Source organism: Xenopus laevis, chromosome 4S (genome assembly GCF_017654675.1).
Source record: "Xenopus laevis strain J_2021 chromosome 4S, Xenopus_laevis_v10.1, whole genome shotgun sequence".
NCBI classification, from domain to species: domain Eukaryota; kingdom Metazoa; phylum Chordata; class Amphibia; order Anura; family Pipidae; genus Xenopus; species Xenopus laevis.
The window spans coordinates 17043045-17063742 of NC_054378.1; positions in this window are offsets into that span (position 1 = coordinate 17043045).

Below are 20698 nucleotides of genomic sequence, written 5' to 3' on the forward strand. Positions count from 1 at the left end.
GCAGTAATTTATGCCTCAGAGAGTAATGAGTCAAGTGTTCTTGTGCAGAGGTTTGGAACACAGATCCTTCTAGAGGATACAAAGGGCCCACAAGAGGGAGCTGGAATGCAGAGAAACTGGCTCTACTGGCAGATACAGTAGATTGATTCCATGATGGGCTTCTATTATAGTTGGTCTATGGTTTGGTTCATCTGCAAAACTGCATTATGATCACTGGGCCAGAAATGGTTTAGGTGGAGTCCCTGGTGGTGGGGGTCTTGAGGGCACAATAGAACAAGATTCGGTACACAGAAAGCAAACCAATGGGAATAATCCCTGTTCTTTATTGGATCAAAGAAAACATCACACTACAAAACACCACAAGGCACATAGGTCATCTCCATGAGTTTGTCTTCTGTGGTGGAAACGTTTTTTCCTACCATGGACATTTGATGGATTCTTCTTCAGCATCGAGCACCAGATCTTAGTCCGGGACTGCCTCACAAGGAGCCCATGAGCTGTGTTCCAAATGTAGCTGAGAGGTAAGTTGGACCAAACAGTCACCTAATAAAAAACACTCTACTTTCCGAATTGGCCTCTTTTGACTGCCATACCATGACCGCTCTATCCATGCCCACAACCTATTGGGTCATGTGGTCATATACATCCTTATGACTTCATTCTTTGGTCTGCATTCCATGTTCTCTGGAAATTGTGTTTGACCAACCAGGAGATCTGTTACCGATGATGGTTTTGTTAATACCATTAAGCAGTCCAGTATCATTGACTTACTGGCTCCAGAACCGTCTTGATAAGACTTATCTTTACAACCAAAGCATCTCAGTCAGACAGTTGCCTCCATAGTGTTTTTGTTGTATTTTTGCCCATGCTGCATATCTTTGGTACAACATAAACGGACCCAGGTGGCTTTATGGTGACCCATATAGTAGAACACAAAGTATATTTGATCCTGGACTGCAGAGATCTCACTATGTGCATTTGCTCAATTGGAAGTCAAGTTACACCCTCTGGATGCCTCTGATATTACCACAAACACCAACCAGGCTGTTAACCATGTCTTAACCACTTCCAGTTCCACCAAAGCCACACCTGTTTTGCCAAAGAAACACCCCAATCCCTCCCAAGCCAAGCCATGCCCCAACCACACTACCTGTCCTGCTTGGTTTGGGGGATTTACTGTGCATTTCAATGCTTTTCAAAGGCAGCGGTGATTGGGATGTTAATGTGGGAGACAAGGTGACTCTCTAAAAATAATGGGAGTTTGCATGCCTCTATTAATAATCATGGGCACAGTGTTGATTTGGGACTGTTCCAAAAAGACCACTTCCTTAGACCTTGCAAACAACCCTGGGGGTTGTCAGTTCCACTGTTCTGGGTGCTGTTTTGAAGTCAGGAGACAATTGGGCAACAGCTTCAGATGTTCTTTTTATCCTAGAAAGGAAATGTCTAAGCTTTGAGGGAACCGTCTTTTTAACTCATCGATTAAAGAAGATCTTGACGTCTGTCTGTCAAACTGTCAGTTGGTTACGGAGCTCACTGGTAACTAACCGGATACAAGAATAGGTTTTATGCACTTGCGTGCCACGAAGGTAAGGCAAGGGTTAATAAGCGATTCTACAGGATGGGATGTGGTGTTACAATATATAAAGGGACTACTTTGTATGTATGTTATTAATAAAGGAAAGGTGAGCCCTCAAATAAATACATTGTATATGGATCAGAAAACTCTTCTGAGCACTTTTGCAACTCACATTAATTCTGTTTTTTGGGTTTTAATATATTAGCAGTATAATAAAATGAATAGCTGATGAATGCAAAATAGCAGCTGTTCCAAGTATGATTCAGTAGGAACAGCCCCTATGTTTGCTCATAGCCTGTACAGAGAGATCCCATAAAACTATGGCAGCATAGGTATTCCCCTGTACTAAGCACAATTCAGCAGGAACAGCCCCTTAAGTTTGCTCATAGCCTGTACAGAGAGATCCCATAAAACTATGGCAGCATATGTATTCCCCCGTACTAAGCACATTTTTGCAGATATATTTGAGGTGGTCATGGCCCTTTAACTTAATTGTGTAATTTTAACACTAAACCAAATGGATAAATCCCTTGCAATGTACTTGCGGATAATTGCCCATGATTTAAAATACAAATCCTCTTGAATACTCAATATTTAAGACTCAGGTAAATCTCCGAGGGATTATAATACATTTTCCTTAAAGGTCCCGTCATCATCAGACAGCTTACTGAATCCATATCTGCTCCTTCCCTATAGAAAAGGGATGGGGGAGGGGTGGCGTTATAGAAAGAAAGAAAATGTCAGAAACTACCGACTGGCAGAATCTATAAATCCCTCTTTCAGCGAAGCAATTTCTATTCTTGTCAACAGGTCGAATCAATCTGCAAACACTTTTATATGCTAAAACGCCGATTGACTTTGCAAGGTTCTCTTTTTTGTTATCTCTTGCTTAACGTTCTGTTAAAGTCAAGCCCAAAGGTTACATTTACCTTGAACAACTAGGGGGAGATTGACTAAATGTTATTAAACATCTGAGCCAATAAAATGTCAGCTTTTCTTGAACAGAAACTGAAACAATGTAAGAGTATTAGAAGAATTAATTGTGTGCTACAAAACTTTCAAGGAAACGAAACTCACATGCCCATACTGCGGGCCACTCTTCCACTGTGTCCAATACAAAACTTTCACTCATACAAAAAACATTCTAGGATTTTTTTCAGCTCAGTTGTGGGATTTTATTAACAAGAAAAATATTGGGGCAGTGGGTAGTGTGGCAAGAACCAAAGAACTCAATCCCACGCCCAGTGATATTGTTTCTTATACAAACACACCCTTCTGTCAGCTACTGTAACTCTTGCTGCATTTACATTTAGGGGGTTTTCAAAATCCGATTTTTGAATGATATTTTAAGTATAAAAGGTCCGAGCAAGCTAGAATCCACGATTTGACCTTATTTGTCATTGAAAAAAACAAGACAAATCGGTTAGAAAAAACCCCAAAATAAAATTAGGGTTTTTGAGAAAAAAATCCAAATTTTTTGGGTTTTATGCCTGAAACGTTCACATTTTTGGTGAAATTGCTTGAAATTCCAGAATTTTTAATTTTTTTTGGCTGAAACTCAGCACAGACCATGATATCTTCAAATTTGAAATTGGACATTTGCCATTGACTTCTACAGGACCTGGACAGCTTGGAGATTGAGTATTTTTGATTTCTGACTTTTTCTATCCTCGCGGTATAATATATCTCAAAAAATGCAAAGTTTTATTTTTTCCACTAAAATTTCGGATTTTATATTCTGGTTTAATGTTTTGTGCTCCAAGTTGGGTGCCAAATATGAAACCCTGTGTATATGAAATAACACAGTGTTGTTGTTTAAACAAGGAAAGGTACCAGTGGTTCTTGAACATTGAGTATATTCAATATCTCAAGTACAGTGATACACGTCAACATTTTCCAAGGGATTACACATAGAGCTCCTACACACTTGAGTCCCTTCACTTGGTAAGTATCACCTGGGGAACTTCTTGGTTGAGCGCATGCTGCTCTTATAGCTACCCCATTTATTCAATGCTCCTAAGACTGTGCTTTTACAGGATCTGCTATTCACTGTCTATATATGATAAGGTTCCCTTTTCCCACCTTTATTAAGAATCCTCTTCTCCTTAGACCAAAATCTTCTTACTGGGGGCTTGCTCCAGGCTCCCCAGCATATTTCCTAGCATCCAAAGTAGAAGAACCATGTGCTCCCACCCCTTAAATGTTCCCATAGGAACAACTCATAATACATAGGTTCCTACAGAAAGTTAGAATAGATTAATAGTATGTGTAGATGCACCTTATCAGATGCATGGTTCGAAGGTTGACTGTGGAGGTCTCCCAGGCTAGTCCACATCACTATGAGAGGCTGGAAAGATAACAGTGGTCTTTTTAATAAAGAAAATGCACCCAAGTCCAAAAGTGGGTACAAAGGCTTTCATGCTGTACAGATGATTTGGTAGAACGCAGAAGCTTTGGTAGAACCTGTATGTGATTGCCCACTCTCTACCCATGTGATGCCAATAATAACTTAAAACTGTATTTTCGATTCGAACGATTTAATTGTACGATCAAACGATTTTACTTTGATCGTTCGATGGCCAAATTCTGTGAAAAATACTCAGACTTCGAGATTCGAATTCAAGGTATTTTAATTCGATGGTCGAATTTCAAAGTATTTTACACTTCGAAATTCGACCCTTGATAAATCTGCCCCATAGTCTTACAGCCCTATGTCATATAAAACAGAACCCCGATCGTTTGTGATTGGGCTACTCATGGTGGGCAATTCAGCAGGCCTGTGGCTATAGAACTTCTTTCTTTGCCCAGTGCATTAAATCTTCTTGGATTATGAAATATAATGAAAATATGGTATATGGTCAACCATGTGTCTCAGTAAACACATGGTTGACCATATACTAGTATGCTAGTGATGGGTGAATTTATTTGCCAGGCATGGATTTGCAGCAAATTTCCGGATTCTGCCGACGGCAATTGTTTTTGTGAAATTGCTGCGAAAATTCACTGTGGGAAGATTTGCTGCAACAAAAAAATTGTGGCTCATCAAAATTGTCGCACCTCAAAATTATGCAGATGCACATTGACTTTAATGCATTTGGACAAAAGAGTCATGTGTATAAAAATTGGCGACCAATGACAATGCGTTTCGCTAATTTTTCGCCACTTCACAAATTTTTCCCGGAGTTTCATGAATTTCTCTGCAAAGATTCGCCCATCACTACAGAACGCCACTCACAGTAGTGTTCATCTGCCTACAGGTGTCCAGCCTTCATTTACTGGCCAAAACTGAAGTGACTTACTCTACTCTAGGCCTGCTGCTGACCAGCAAGTGGTGCTGGGAATCTGAATCAAGAAGCCTAAGGTGAAGAACTGACAATTCGGACCTTGTAGCATGCTTATCAAGAGTTAGATGTTCCTCCTTGGGCCTTCCAACTCTTTTCCTTGTTGGCTGAGGCGTCTTGATTTCGGTTCCCAGAACCACCTGGCTCCCTACCTTAAGGAGCCGAAGAGATGTAACAAGCCTTCCATAACTCATTTTATATTACAGAGAAATTCCCATCTACATCTGCTGGGCTTACATGGACCTCTTTACAGCTACTTCTCCAGAAACATCTCTCAAGAGTTGAGTGATAATGCAACTTGTACAGGGTCTGGCTCTTTCATATTACATGTTCCAACCAGAGACCCTCTAAAACACTAATTAGTAGTGATGGGCGAATTTGTCGCGTTTAGTTTCGCAGAAAAATTTTCGAATTTCCCGCAAAATATTTGCGAAATGGCGCCAGCGTCTCTGTTTGGACACCGTCGAATTTCCGCGCTGGTTTTCGTGAATTTATTTGTCAGCAACGAATCGCGGGAATTCGCCGCAAATTTGCGCCTGCCGAATAAATTCGCCCATCACTACTAATTAGCCAACAAGCATTATATATTAATTGGCATATATTATAGCATTTATTATCTACTTTGAGGACTGGGGCTAAAGATTACTGTCCCACTGTGCCTTTATCAGAGGTCTAATCCCCACATGTCAACCAGACACACTATAAATGCACAATACTATTTAGCTGCCAAGCTTTTTTACACTGGAAAACAATGTTGTATTGTGGGTAACCCATGCTGATTTTTGTCCATTCTCCTCTTTGTTCATTGCACTTCCCTTCGTCATTGGGCCTTTATGGTTGGAAAAAGCTTCCTGTAACTAACCAAAGCCGAGTCTCACACTGTTTGTTTTACTGTGTTTCTGTTTGTTACGAGTCCTCATTGCTCCTTTTGTATTGTTTTTACAGCCTTTCTATTGCAGTTTATATGTAAACAATAATTAAAATGAATGCGCATTCGGAGCTGCTATTTCATTAGCAAAGGAGCTCAGAAGCTTGTGGTGACTCACTGGGAAGTTATGGAGGGTAGTGAGGAGGAAACAAACTAATTATGCCGCTGTTGTCCATTTCTTTAGGATAATATACAGCCAACTCCGCTACGGGGGAATCTAATGAAAGTCCGTTCTAAGTCTTGTAACCCATAGCAACTAAGAAAAATCCACACAAACCGATAGTAGGTTGCATTTTCCACCAAGGGTTAGCAAACCAAGCCTCGACCATTTAATACATTGCTAGTGACAGCCAATGGATTCATAAATATGACACTTGATCCAACCTCAGTGGTGCAATCAATATGGCAGCCTCTCTTCTTCTCGTGACTGAGCATGAGTATAGAAAGTGTTTGCTTCATGATAACATAATTGTCATTGGATAAATTGACTCATATTCATGACTAGTGACTGAAAATGACATAGAAAATCCAAGTTATTGGCCACACTTGGTCCATATTAGGGGCCCAGATTAAAATAAAATGATCATGTTACCCAAAGAGGTAAGAATACCAGTGATGGACGAATTTATTCGCCAGGCGTGAATTCACTGCGAATTCCTGCGTTTTGCCGCGGGCGAATACATTTGCGAATTTGCCTACAGCAACGGTTTTGAAGCCGGCGACATTTTCGACGCTGGCGACAATTAAACGGATGCACATTGATGTGCATCAATTGTCGCCGGCATAAATTTTGCCGCTGGCGAGTTGTCACCGGCGTCAAAATTCACGTTTCACTAAAGAAGACCTCTTTAGTAGTCTTAAGGCCATCTGGCCTGTGGGTCTCCAGTTAGACCACCATGTGCTATATTGTGCTCCAGAACATCTCAAGAGTGTGCCAGCTGGTCTAATAGGAATAAAAAAAAACTCAAAACAAATGGATGGAAAATTGCTCTTCTTTGCATTTTTGTCATTTTCAAGATATTAGCAGTTTTTACACTTATAATATAATGAGAAGCATCTCCTGAGAGATGGTGAGCTCACAGTTCTATAGAACTTAGCAGCATTGGATTGGGGATCTGGGGCCCACCGTAGGCCCTCACCGGCATCTGCACCAGCTGCAACCCCCGCCTGTGCCGCACATACCTTATTTCCTCTTCTCATGGATCCAATCGGGGGCCAGGCGGGAGGTCAGGACAGATCCCACAAGGGCCCACCATGTGTTTTTCTGGGGTCTCACCCGCTCAGTCTGACCCTGAAACTCAGTAGGGAAGTGTCAGGAGATGCTTCTCTACTCTGTAACTGACTTGATATATCTCTACTCCATTAAATATGGCCACTTTGGAGCAGCTTGTCCAGGGTTCAAACTTGTTGAGGCAACTCATTTCTATCCCTGAAGAAGGCTTGAAAACCAGGGTTAGCACTTATTCAAAGGGGAACTCTACTCTCAAACTTCTTTCATTTTTGCAAAATGAAAGGTAATTATTTTAAGCTATTTTCCATTTCCTTGAAAACAATTGTTGGGTAGAGTTTTCCTCTAAGATTCCAGTCCTTCTGGTGCATTTTGGGGTTAATGCGACTTGTTTTATGAACAGCATGCTTGAAAGAGTAACACAGGGGGCCAGACTAATTTACTTTTTTTAATTAGTTTCTGGGTGTCAGGCAATTAGGCAGTGTGCGCGTATATATATTAGAATGTACTTCATTAAAAACAGAATAAATTATATTTCATGTGTACATAATGCAGATTTTCCCAGCAAGTTCCCTGACACCAGAACAGTGGCTTAATTAATAAAGGGGAAAAAAAAGCTGCTTAAAGAATAGATAACATAAAATAATAATGCTGGAGGCAAAGATCACATGGCACGCTATATCAGTTTTAATAGGTCGTTGTGCAATAAGAAATGGCGCCCATAATGGAGCACGGTTGTTTTGCATTGGGTGCACCATGTGCCCACATGGCAATATTTCCATTAAGGACACTTTTGATCCTCTTTTCAGTGGTGTAACTATAGTGAAAGCAGACCCTGAGTTCGAAGGGGTGCTTCCATAGCATGCGCTTGCCTCTATGGAGGCAAGAGCATGCCTACGAACTATTTGCAGTGGGCAGGCATGAGGGGTGTCGGGAGGATGGTAAGAGGTGGATAGATAGGCAGCAGCCACTGAAGGCTTTTTGTGGAAGGCCAGGCACCACATAGTTAGGCCTCCGCCTCCTTTGCTGCAGGGCACTCGTCCCTGGAGGGCCAGCTAACTTAGTAGCTTGGGTTGCAATCAGTAATGGACTGAGTGTCCAAGGCCCTCTATGTCTGCAATAACTAGGCCCTCCCTCTCAACATAAAGGGTCCAGTCTCCCAATGTCTGCCCTCCATCAACCCCCACCACTCCTGTCCCCTGCCACACTGCATAACTTTTACCTGAATCTGTGGTGAGGGAGTGTCTTCAGTGCCATGAAGAGCAGAACTGGGGCCACTAGGTTTTTCCCAGTTTTTGCCCAGTCCGAACCTGGGTGCAATGGTTACTGATGGAAGTGGAAGGCTGATGTCCTTGCCTGGTCCTAGCTTCTATCTTCTGCCTATAACAGACCCCTTCATCTTTTGGATTTTCCAAAAAAAAAAAGTTCACCATGGGTTTTTTACCCATAATGCAACACTATTTCCCACAATTCCAGTGTAATTGCACCCCCCCTGTCAGGTTCATAATTTTATGCCAGGCATACAGTTTTAACACATTGCGTGCAGCGGGGCACAACCTTTGCCAAGGAATGTGGGTGGGACATGTGGGAGTGTATATTTACATGCCCTTCAATTACTTACCCCCTGGTTAGGGTAGCTGTAAGATCAAAGGCTCCTTTAATTGTTGGAACTGTTGGTCCGTGGCGGCAGCCCTGATGGTGAGGTTGGCTAGGTGTGCCATTTGCCTAATACTTGAAGCAATGAGCCAAGGTGTTATTGGACTACAATTCCCATCATGCTTCAACCCTTGATACTGTTACATGGATATTAGACTAGAGCAATGTGGAGCAACACTGCCCTTACTATAGGCAGCACAGCATGAATCATTATACGCAGGAGGATGGTGTAATTGCTTTCCTTATGCAGCCACAATCTCAGCTAAAATCTGAAGCTCTGAAGGTCCCACCGCCCACCACTGTTTTCTAAATGAGGGGGGGCAGTTATTGACGATCCTGCTGTGCTTGTGCACTTGGTATGCAGAAGGGATGGCAGAACCGAGCAAATGGAACTGTCCTGATCCCTTCCAATAAACTGTTCTGCTGATGGGAAAGGCTCTTCAAAAAGAAACAAACATTTGCCACCCCCCTTGCCATAGAGATGGCACATTAAACATGCCCTCTCAAGTCCCTGACTGCAGACAGACGGACGCACTCAGCTCCCTGACAGCACCGCTATGTATGTTGCCTTGTGGGGCCCCTTTGATGCTTCTCTCCTGCCAGAGCAACACTGCTAAAGACAAAGAATGCCACTGAGAGCTAATTAGACTTGGATATTACTCGCTACAAAGTAACACACCTCTTATCACTTTCCAGACTCAACACAGAGTGGGGAAAAACACACTTAACCTGTTCAGCGCCAGGACACAGGTAATGGGAGCCGAACCCAATACACAATAGTGGATGTTATTTGCCAAACAAACAGCTGAAAGTTAGGAAAGTATCTACCCATCTCTTTCTGTACTCTTCTGATTCTTCTTTTGATACAATATAGCAGAAGACAGTTTCCCTCCGGGTCTCTTAATAGCCCCCTCCCCATGGTGACCCCCATTGCTCTGCTCTCTATTATGATAAATACAGCAACAGTAATAGCTGTTTAAATTCTATAGGCTAATCGGATATTTTGTCGACATGGAAACAAGTGTATGGATGCAGCGCCTACAATTATCTTCATTAATCACCTCAACAACATCGTTAATGTACATGTTTTTACATTTACATGGCTGTGTAAACAAAGCAAGTCCTATTTCCATATTGTATGTAGCCAAAATAGACAAATCCAGCTGATCTGACATTTAACTGGATCACATGAAGGGCCTTTTCAGACCAATTGGGAGAGGATCTTAAACCACTGTCCTTGCCTAAGTGTTTTAGTCAACCCAATCAAAATCTGACTTTAACCACATAACAGGCTAATTGGGGAGGCCAACAGATTTGGGCAAAATATGAATCTATGCAGCTAATGTTGGATGATCTGATCATATGGTCCCAAAGTCAATGATGGGAACACCTCGAGGTCCATTGGGAAAGGATTTAAGACTACAACTTCATGAAATCCTGGGCTAATCAATATCTGACTGAGCTTTGACCAAGGTTGTCAGGGAGGTCATTAGTTGGACCAGTGAATAGATCAATCCTAAGTGTCCAAGTATGGATAAATGCAATGTTGACTGATATGACCATTAGATCCCAGGCCAATGACTGGAACCCATGGAGGCCCATTGGAAAAGGAATTGGAACCACAGCTTCATGAGATCATTGACTAAATTTTCCATGTGATAAATATCTGTCTGAGCTCGGACCAGGGTAATCAGGAAAGCAATTGACTGGACACTTGTATAGGCCAAAGATAAAAGTTCAAGCAGGCAGGCAGTGTTGGCTGATCTGACCAAATGGTCACCAGGCCAGAAGAATATCACTGGGCTAGATCAAGAGCCATAAAAAGCTCTGCTTGACTAAATGGCTAAGAATAGTCAAGCAAATAACCAGAGAATAAGAGGCCAAGGCATGTGATCTATTGTTGGGGTGCACTAAGATGGGCAGCAATTGGTGGGGGAAGGTGCAAGGTGTTGTATTTAATGGTGTGTTTTGGTGAGAAGATAGAATGGAGAAAAAGCCAGGGAGGCCATTGGTGAGCAAGCAGGATGCTGGGCCAACTAGTATTTAATACTACTTAGTGACTGGTTGTTACAGTGACTGCTTCTCTCATATTCAATTGCTGAAAGGTCAACAATTTGACAACTGACCCACCCATTCTCGGCCTATACCAAACCTGTGCCACCTGCCACCTGTCTAGAGCTGTCATCAGGGGGTTATAGATAGGGATGCACCGAATCCAGGATTTGGTTCAGGATTCGGCCAGGATTCAGCCATTTTCTGCAGGATTCGGATTCGGCCAAATCCTTCTGCCCGCCCAAACCGAATCCTAATTTGCTTATGCAAATTAGGGGTGGGGAGGGAAATTACGTGACTTTTCGCCACCGAACAAGGAAGTAAAATTTTTTCCCCTTTCCACCCCTAATTTGCATTTTCAAATTAGGGTTCGGATTTGGTTCGGTATTCGGCCGAATCTTTCACAAAGGATTCGCGGGTTCGGTCAAATCCAAAATAGTGGATTCGGTGCATCCCTAGTTATAGAGGATACAACAGTCTGGGGGCAACAACTGAGGCCCCTGAGAGATAAGAATGAGGCAAATAGTCCTGAGGCAGGACAGACATATCACCAAATGGAGATACAGCCTGTGACAGAGAGAAAAGCCTTGGGAAAGACCAGTCACCTACCTTTTCCCCAATTAACAATTCTAGTGCATCATGGGTCCAGTAACCCCTTGCACTAAAGCTGGCCCCCTCCCTACTTACTGCACTTACTGACCAGCAGCCTCATTGCAGGGGACCTGGTGACCCCCTCAGTAGTTCCACCTTTGCTGCTCCCCACTGCTGTTAACCCCCTGACCCTTTGTGCCCTGGTTCTGTATGTGACAATAAACCCAAAGAAACTTGATGCAGAAGAGCCATTGATATAATTATCCAGTTATATATTAAATTAGTCTCAAAATTTGATGTCTTTGTTGAACCAGGATTCCCGTCATTGTTTTTATAGTAATTAATTCCAGCCATCAAAATATTACTCAATGCCCAATATGGGCCGCGCTGATTAATTTCCTGGCGTTCCACATGGTCATGCCTCTCATTAACCACTTTCTATACCGTGCCTAATTACTAATAAATGAGTTAAGTCTCTTCCTTTGTCTGCCACAAAGAGTTTTCCAGTCCTTCTGACGCTCACCTGCCGTCGCACTAATTCCGTGTCAAATGTTAAGTGGATAAACTAACGAAAATCTCTAATAAATAGACAGTTGAGCTGGATCCATGAAACCTGCAGAAATATTTATTGTACAGTACAGCACAGTATGTTGGTGCTCTATAAATACCTATTAATTATAATAATGATCAAAATGTTCTATTTATTGTACTCATGGACAAAGGTATATTTTCCCTTTAAAAATAAATTAGTATTCTTTCATCAATATTGTAACAGAAGGCAGGATATAACAGGTATTCTGCTGTAACCCAACAGGGTGACTGTTACCCCAATGTCTCTTTATATCGGTAACCTTGTTATGAGTTAAGGGGGCCCAGCCTGAAGGCCAGTTAAGGGGAGATTTGGGGTGAGTGTTTATTTGTGCCCTGGGTACCCCTGGAACTATAGCAGGATAACTGTTACCCCAATGTTTGTATATATCTGTAACCTTGTTATGAGCTAAGGGGGCCCAGTCTGAAGGCCAGTTAAGGGGAGATTTGGGGTGAGTGTTTATTTGTGCCCTGGGTACCCCTGGAACTATAGCAGGGTGACTGTTACCCCAATGTTTCTATATATCTGTAACCTTGTTATGAGCTAAGGGGGCCCAGCCTGAAGGTCAGTTAGGGGGAGATTTGGGGTGAGTGCTTATTTGTGCCCTGGGTACCCCTGGAACTATAGCAGGGTGACTGTTACCCCAATGTTTCTATATATCTGTAACCTTGTTATGAGCTAAGGGGGCCCAGTCTGAAGGCCAGTTAAGGGGAGATTTGGGGTGAGTGTTTATTTGTGCCCTGGGTACCCCTGGAACTATAGCAGGGTGACTGTTACCCCAATGTTTCTATTATGTAACCTTGTAATGAGCTAAGGAGGCCCAGCCTGAAGGCCAGTTGGGGGAGATTTGGGATGAGTGTTTATTTGTGTCCTGGGTACCTCTGGAACTATACACCAATGGTTTCCTTTATTTGTAACTTTTTTTATGAGCTGATGTGGGCCCTGCTGAAAGTCTGACTTACAATGGGGTTTCTAGGTTTCTAAGCAGAGGAATACTCATCCAGAAAGGAAAGGACTAACAAGGAGAAACTACTGGGATCTTTTTTTCTTCTTTCCATCAGTTCCACCAGGAATTTTCTCCAAAGAAAAAGTACAAGGACTCAAGATTTCACCCAGTGAATCAGGAAGTAGGACAATCTTGTGTTTTAGTGCATTTTGGCTTCTGCTAGGGATGTATCCGTGGGAGGAGAGAGAGAGACAGAGTGAAACAGAAAGAGAGAGAGAGAGAGAGAGAGGGGCCTGGATAGCAGGAGAAGATTTATTATAGTAACAAGACCAAAGCAATCAAAACACTTTAAAATCAACATGAGTCAATAAAGGCTGTTTATATCCAAAATCATTTCTCTGAGTGGTGGAATAAATCAAACATGTGGAATTAAAAAGCAAACTGATATTTTCTGAGACATGGGGAGACTTGTAGGAATATCTGCTGACCATTTGTGGGTGGCACTCTTTACTTCTTATTGATCCCCTGCTCCATTTTGCCTTGGGCACACTGACCTATGCACAAATAAATTGGGCACTATTGGCCTATAACAATCATAACAAATTAAATGAAACAGGAATACAATCAACATCAGTTTCTTTGGTACAGTAGATGAACCTCACTTGATGATTTCCCATGCTCCTCCCACCAAGCAGCCTGGAGCTGAATGTCACTGACACACAAAAGAAGCCTAACAAGATCCAAGATGGGGAGCTGCTGGGGGCAACTTTGAAGCCCTGGGTTATAGGACTGCGGAACCTCTGGTCTACTACAGTAAGGGGTGATCTTTGGCACATGGGGTAAATTTCGGGCTCAACTGTGTATCAAATTATGTTTAGTGATGCGCAAATCTGACCCATTTCCTTCTCAGAAATTTTGTGAAACGACAAACATTTTGCCAAATGCATTGGAGTCTATGGGTGACAATTTTCTTTTGATGGGCAACAATTTTTTTCCCTCATTGGAGTCTATAGTTGTCTTTTCATGGCAAAACCAGGTGAAAACATGACTAAGAATTTCGCTTATCACTTCTTATGTTTGATCCACGGTTGCAGTGACCTCAGTGTTAAATCTCTATACAATAGGCTTGTTTTAGCAGAAGAAGCAGAGCTTGACCAAGTTCTATTGGTGCACAAGACAAATACTACTTGGTCTGGCACACTGATCACTCACCCGCATCCCCATCACCCAGGCTGCATGTCACAACCATACTCCCATCCCAGCCCCCAAGCTTCTTGCTCCCCCTTGTGCCCTAGGAACATACCTCTTCTTCTAGTTCCAGCCCTATAAAGATCTTCTGGAGTATGTGTTATATGCTAGGAGCATTTGGCAGAGCCCCCAGAGCATTTTCGCAGCCCCCAAATACAGGGCTAGAACTAGGGGTAGGCAGAAGAGGCACATGCCTAGAGTGCAGTTTGGGGGCAATGGACACTAACCTCTTTTATCTGCCTATTCCTATTCCGGGCAGGCAGTCACTGCACATTCCATCCACCTTCAGTTACGCCATCACTGCACGCTCTTGAATGGGAAGGAGGGCAAGGAGGCCAGCCAGGTTGCCAGACTCTGCCCCAGTGTACATGTAGCACACAGACTGCATACAAAAAGATATATACTGAGCATATAAAGAGTCATGCCCAAAAGAGCTTACAATCTACAAGGAGAAGGGAGTATGGGACACTTACTGAGCAACATGAAGGCTCTTGTGCACTGACATCTCTCAGGAGGACACGTTCCAAATCTTTACTTTTTCTTGTCATTACTGTGAGAAAGAAAAATGGATTTAAAAGACTTTTTTTGTTTTTCTTGAAACCTCTGGGATAAGCTGTGTGTTGGCCGTAGTGCTCAGGAGAGCATTTTACAGTACTTAGTTCTAAGGGTTTTCCTTAGTGTATTCTGTGCACTGCAGATGACCCTACTGCTTGGCAGCAGAAGACATAAAAAGAAGAATGAAAATGCGCCGGTCACTTTAGCCTCTCACTTTAGCCAAGTGCCTGTAAATCCCATTAAATGTGTTACTATTGCGCACTCGAAAAGAAGAATGGAGCTCAGCTTGGGGAAAGAATATTCAGCCGGAGAGCAATGAGTTTTCTGAAGGGTGTGGGAACAATTCATAGATCTTTTACTAACAGCCAACATTCAGGGTCACTGATTGTTGACTTTGGATTAGGGCCCTTTAAAGTGCCCCTTTTTCACTGGCAATGATACCCCAACGGATTATGGAAGTTGGACAGTTTGCTTAGCTACTCAGTTGGCTATGCCCTGCCCTTGAAAAAGTTGACAAGAAGACAGAAGAACAGATTTGTTTTCTAGACAGGCCTGAGGTGTGAATGGGGTGGAGTTGACATGGCCAAGATGCACCTGGACCTTGTATAATCAGGGATGGCATCTCTGTGATATTACTAAATGTTCCCAGACAACAGGGTGACAGTTACTACAGTCACCTCCTGTTGCTGCACAGGCTAGGCATACGGAGGGCAACAAGACAGGCATGAGGGATATGTTTTTGTAACTCTGGGTATCTTAACTGCAGCCAAGTTTTTGTTACTCTAAGTCAGTTATCCCCAACTGGTGGCTCATGAGTAACATGTTGCTCACCAACTCCTTGGATGTTGCTTGCAGTGGCCTCAAAGCAGGTGCTAATTTTTGAATTTCTGGCTTGTAAGCAAGTTTTAGTTGCATAAAATCAGGTATACTGCCAAACAGAACCTCCTTTAGAATGCCAGTCCACATAGGGGCTATTAAATGGCCAACAGCACCTATTTTGCATCACAGCTTGATTATTCCCTAACAAGCTCCTTCTTGCTTATCTGTGGGAAGAAATCAATATTGGTGAATGCTGAAAAACCCTCCCTGCAAGCAGATCAGCACGTTTATAGCAGTTTATAGTCACATGATGGATTTGCTCAAACGCATAAGACATTGAAGTTTTGCTATATAATTGCTCCTTAGCGCTCAAGCTTCCTCCAATACCCTCTGGGATCTTCTCCGCAACCTGTGTTTTTGCCTTGCTACCCTGAAGGTATCACGCTTGGTTGCACCAACATGTATGGTAACCTCAACTTGCTTAGCGCAGTAAGAACTGTCCCTGTCACCTTAACTGGGTTCTTGATTCAATCCAATATATGCAATAAAGCACTAAGCATCTGAATAATACTATATTAAAGGGGAAGTTCATCTTATAATTCATCTGGAGGCCAGAAATATGCCTACCCTTGTTTAAATACAGTATAATGCATATGGAAGTAATATAAGCAACTTTGCAGTTGGTCTTTTTTGCACAGAAAGAAAAGATTGGCTGGCATCTCTGTCTTAATCATTTGAGAGAATACATATCTGTAAATCAGAGCAACAATAACAACACAAAGCAGATATCAGCACGGAATTGCTCAGGCCCCTCATTAAAATGTGACATGAACATGAGGCCTTATATGTTGTGGGAAATAATGGGAACAAAGAGAATATTGATTGGCGCTTTTAAGCCTCCAACTAACTCCGAGGAATAAATTGTGCCAAGAAGGAAAAAAAGGAAACAACATGATATTGTGCTGATTCTACAGCCGAAAAAGAAGGTGCAGATTCTGAGTGCCGTGCAGCAGCAACAGAAATTAGTCACTGCCGGTCCCATGGGTTGGCAATGTGTGCAAGATCATGGCATGAGGAATGGAGATCAGCAACTTGGACATAACTGGCTCCATACTAGTTTCTTTATTGATTTGGATATTTAAATCCCACCAGCTGAGTATGCCATATACACAACATAAGTCACATGAGAACCCACTTGCACCTGGCAATAGCTCCACGTTTACTACATCAGGTTGCGTCAATAGGCAAACCAGACTTGCCCATATGAACGGAAGACAAACTAGGTTGACCAAGTGCTCCAAAAGTGATGAAATCCCCACTTAAATAAAAATACTGGGCGGAACTGGTTTTCTTGAAAATGCATTTATTGGACATGTACTGTAACTCAAAACATGGGCACAATTATTCTGGACTAATGGGGAAACCAATTGGGGGTCAAAATATACTACGCTTGAGTTTGTAAATGAGCTCTATCACATGAGCCTTTATCACATGCAAACTACATTTGTGCCTAGGGAAAAATCTGGAAGTGAATTTGGAAGTAAGTTTGAAATCAAACTGGCTCTTTGGTTTCGTTTACTCTGTATCCAATCAGAACATTATTAAAACTACATGGCTAGAACAACTTGCATCCAATCAGAATGTTATCATAACCATATGGCTAGACCAACTTATATCCAATCAGAACATTGTAATACCTGCATGGCTAAATCAACTTATCAGAGCAGTAGAAGTTTAAGAGGAGTAGACCAATCTGTATCCAGTGAGAGCATTAGACTCTGACTTTGACATTAGACTCTGACTTTGACTAATCTGTATCCCATCATAGTATTATAATAACCACACAGCAGCTAGTAGCATATAAGAGCATCAGAAGCTTCAGAAGCTTAAGAAGCTTATCAGAGCAGTAGGAGTTTCAGAGAACGACACCAATGTGCATCCAATCAGGGCATCAGAACTCTCTTTGAGTTAGACTAATCTGCATTCAGTCAGAACATTATAAAAACCACATAGCTAAACCAACTTGCATCCAATCAGAACATAATAATAACTACATGTCTAGACTAACTAGTAGCGTATAAGAGCAGAAGAAGCTTCAGAAACTTAAGAAGCTTTCAGACTAGACCAACGTGTATCAGAACATTAGAACTTTCTTTGGGTTTGACTAATATGTATCCAATCAGAGCATTATAATAACCACAAAGGTATAGCAACTAGTAACCTTTAAGAGCTTTAGAAGCTTAAGAAGCTTTCAGAGCAGTAGAAGTTGTGAGTACTAGACCAACATGCATTCAATCAAACCATTGGATATCACTTTGGGTTAGACTAATATGCATTCAATAATTACATTTCAATAACCAAATAGCTAGACCAACGTGCATCCAATAAAAACAAATAACTACATGGCTGGACTAACTAGCAGCTTATCAGAGCAGTAGAAGTTTCAGAGGAATATACCAACCTACATCAGAGCATTAGAACTCTCTTTGGGTTTGACTCACATAGGAACTAGTAGTCTATAACAGCAGAAGAAGTTCCAAAGGACTAGACCAATGACTAGACCAACCTGTAGCAAATCAGGGCATTTGGAATGTCTTTAGACTAGACCAAAGCACATCCAATAAGAGCATTAGAACTCTCTTTGGGTTAGGCTAATCTGTATTCAATCAGAATATTAAATAACCATATGCAAAACCAACCAGTAGCCTATCAGAGAATTAGACTATTCTAGACCATCCTTTTTAGGCTAGACCAACCTGTATCCAATCACAACATTAGCACTCTCTCCATACTAGACCAAGTTGTCTCCATACAAGACCAAGTTGTCTCCAACTAAATCATTAGGACTTTCTCTAGCCTAGACCAACCTCTATCCAAGGTTAGAGCATTTTAATGTACCCAAGGCTAGATCTACCTGTAACCAATCAGAGCATTTGATGTATCACAGGACTAGACCAACGTGTAGCTAATCAAAGCATTAGGGCTTTTTCTACTCATCAAAGCATTTTAATGATCACTTGACTATCCTAACCTTTATCCAAGAAAGCTTCAGAACTCTGTGAACAACCTACGTAGACCATTAGAATGTTCAAAGAACTAGACCTGTAGTCAAGCAACGAGTACCAGAGAAAAATGGTGTAAAAGGTGGGAACATGTAAAAAAAAAAAGTGTATGTAAAGGAATAAAGGTTTCACTGTAGATTGTTTGCAATTCACATGCATCAAAGGTAATTGCAATAGTAATTGTAGGGGAAACGATTTGCTTTATGTAATATTAAAGTTCATATTTTGGAATTTATGTCTGAAACCATAAATCAGCACTGCCAGCACCAGCTCCTGCAGTCGTCTAAATTTTATTTTCTTCTCTTTTCATCTTTTCATCTTTGCGTTATTCCAATCAGAGTCTGCTCTTTCTATCTCTCTAAGCCAGGCTTTTGTTTATTAAGAGGTTGCCTTGCAGATTCTATTTTATGCACACTGTACATAAATATTTAAGTCCTGACGGCACACAGCACTCACATAACTTTGCCCATAAAAAAAAAAGACTTTTTAAAATAATTGATCATCCTTGTGCTAGTCAGCAGCAAACACAAATACGAAGTGGACAGCAATTTAAGGGCAACACCGTTAGGATAAAACCATCTTGTTATATAAAAAACAACAAAGGTGGTTTAATGGTGATATGTTTATTGGTTGAATGAATAAAGAGCTGGTGCAAGCTTTTGGCAATCCAGTAGCTCTTCCTTTACTAAATCACTCTCATACATTAGTTGTCACTGTTGAAAAACACTTTCAACTAGAACTGTTACCCTGTAATAGACTGCTGCTGGAGAATGCCAGCAACTGATGTATCAAATTGTAACAGTTGCTTGGGAATAGACTTCTGCAGCCGGGAAATACCAGCAATTGAGGCATCAAATCATAACAGTTGTTCTGGAATAGATTTCTTCTGTTGAGAAATACCACCAACTGATGCATCAAACAGTAACAGTAGCTCTGCAATAGACTTCTGCAGCCAAGAAATGCCAGCAACTGAGATATCTAATCACAACCGTTGCTCTGGAATAGACTTCTGCTGCTGAGAAATGGCAGCAACAGATGCATCAAACAGTATCAGTTGCTCTGCAATAGACTTTTACAGCTGAGAAACACCAGCGATTGAGGTATCAGATAATAACAGTTGCTCTGGAATAGACATCTGCTGCTAAGAAATGGCAGCTAGTGATGGGCGAATCTGTCCAATTACGTTTTGCCGAAAAATTCATGAATCAGTGAAAAAATTACCGGAAAGCATTGAAATCAATAGGGGTCAAAATTATTTTGACACGGGACAATTTTGACATCCATTTTTATACACGCAAATATTTTGTCCAAATGCATTAAAGTCAATTATCGTCATAATAATTTTGATGCACGACAATTTTTATGCACGTGACAATTTTTTGCGCCAGCAAATCCCGCAGTTTCGCAAAAACATTCACAGAAGGTGAAACGCAGAGATTCACAGAAAATCCACTCCTGGTGAATAAATTCGCCCATCACTAATGCCAGTATCAAACAGTAACACTGGAATAAACTTCTGCATCCAAGAAACACCAACAGCTGAGGTATACAATTGTAACACTTGCTCTGGAATGGACTTCTGCAGTTGAGAAACACAAGCAACTAAGGTACACAATTGTATTATTTCAGTTGCTCTGCAATAAACTTCTGCTTTTAAGAAAGGCCAGCAACTGATATATCAATAACAGCTGCACAAGAATAGATGGCTGCATTCGAGAAACACCAGCAACTGAGGTATGAAATTGTTTGTTGTTATACTCTCATACTGTACTGTCTAAGGGAAACAATATGGCATCTACTGTATTGCCTATATGTATAAATACAAATATACAATGAAGGTTAGTTATGTGTTATACAGTATAAAGAAAACATCTTCTCAGGTAGTGAAGGACGAATAAATTTGCCTGGCAGGAGTTTGTGGCAAATTTCCTCGTTTCACCACCGGTGAATAAATTTGCGAATCTCCCGCAAAAATTCGCCGGCAAATTTTCTGGATGCGCGTCCGAAAAGTCACTCGTGTCAAAATCGGCATGTGTCAACACTATTAAGACGTCCATTGACTTTAACGCCAGTGTCAGCTTGGACACGGGGGCGTCAATTTCCG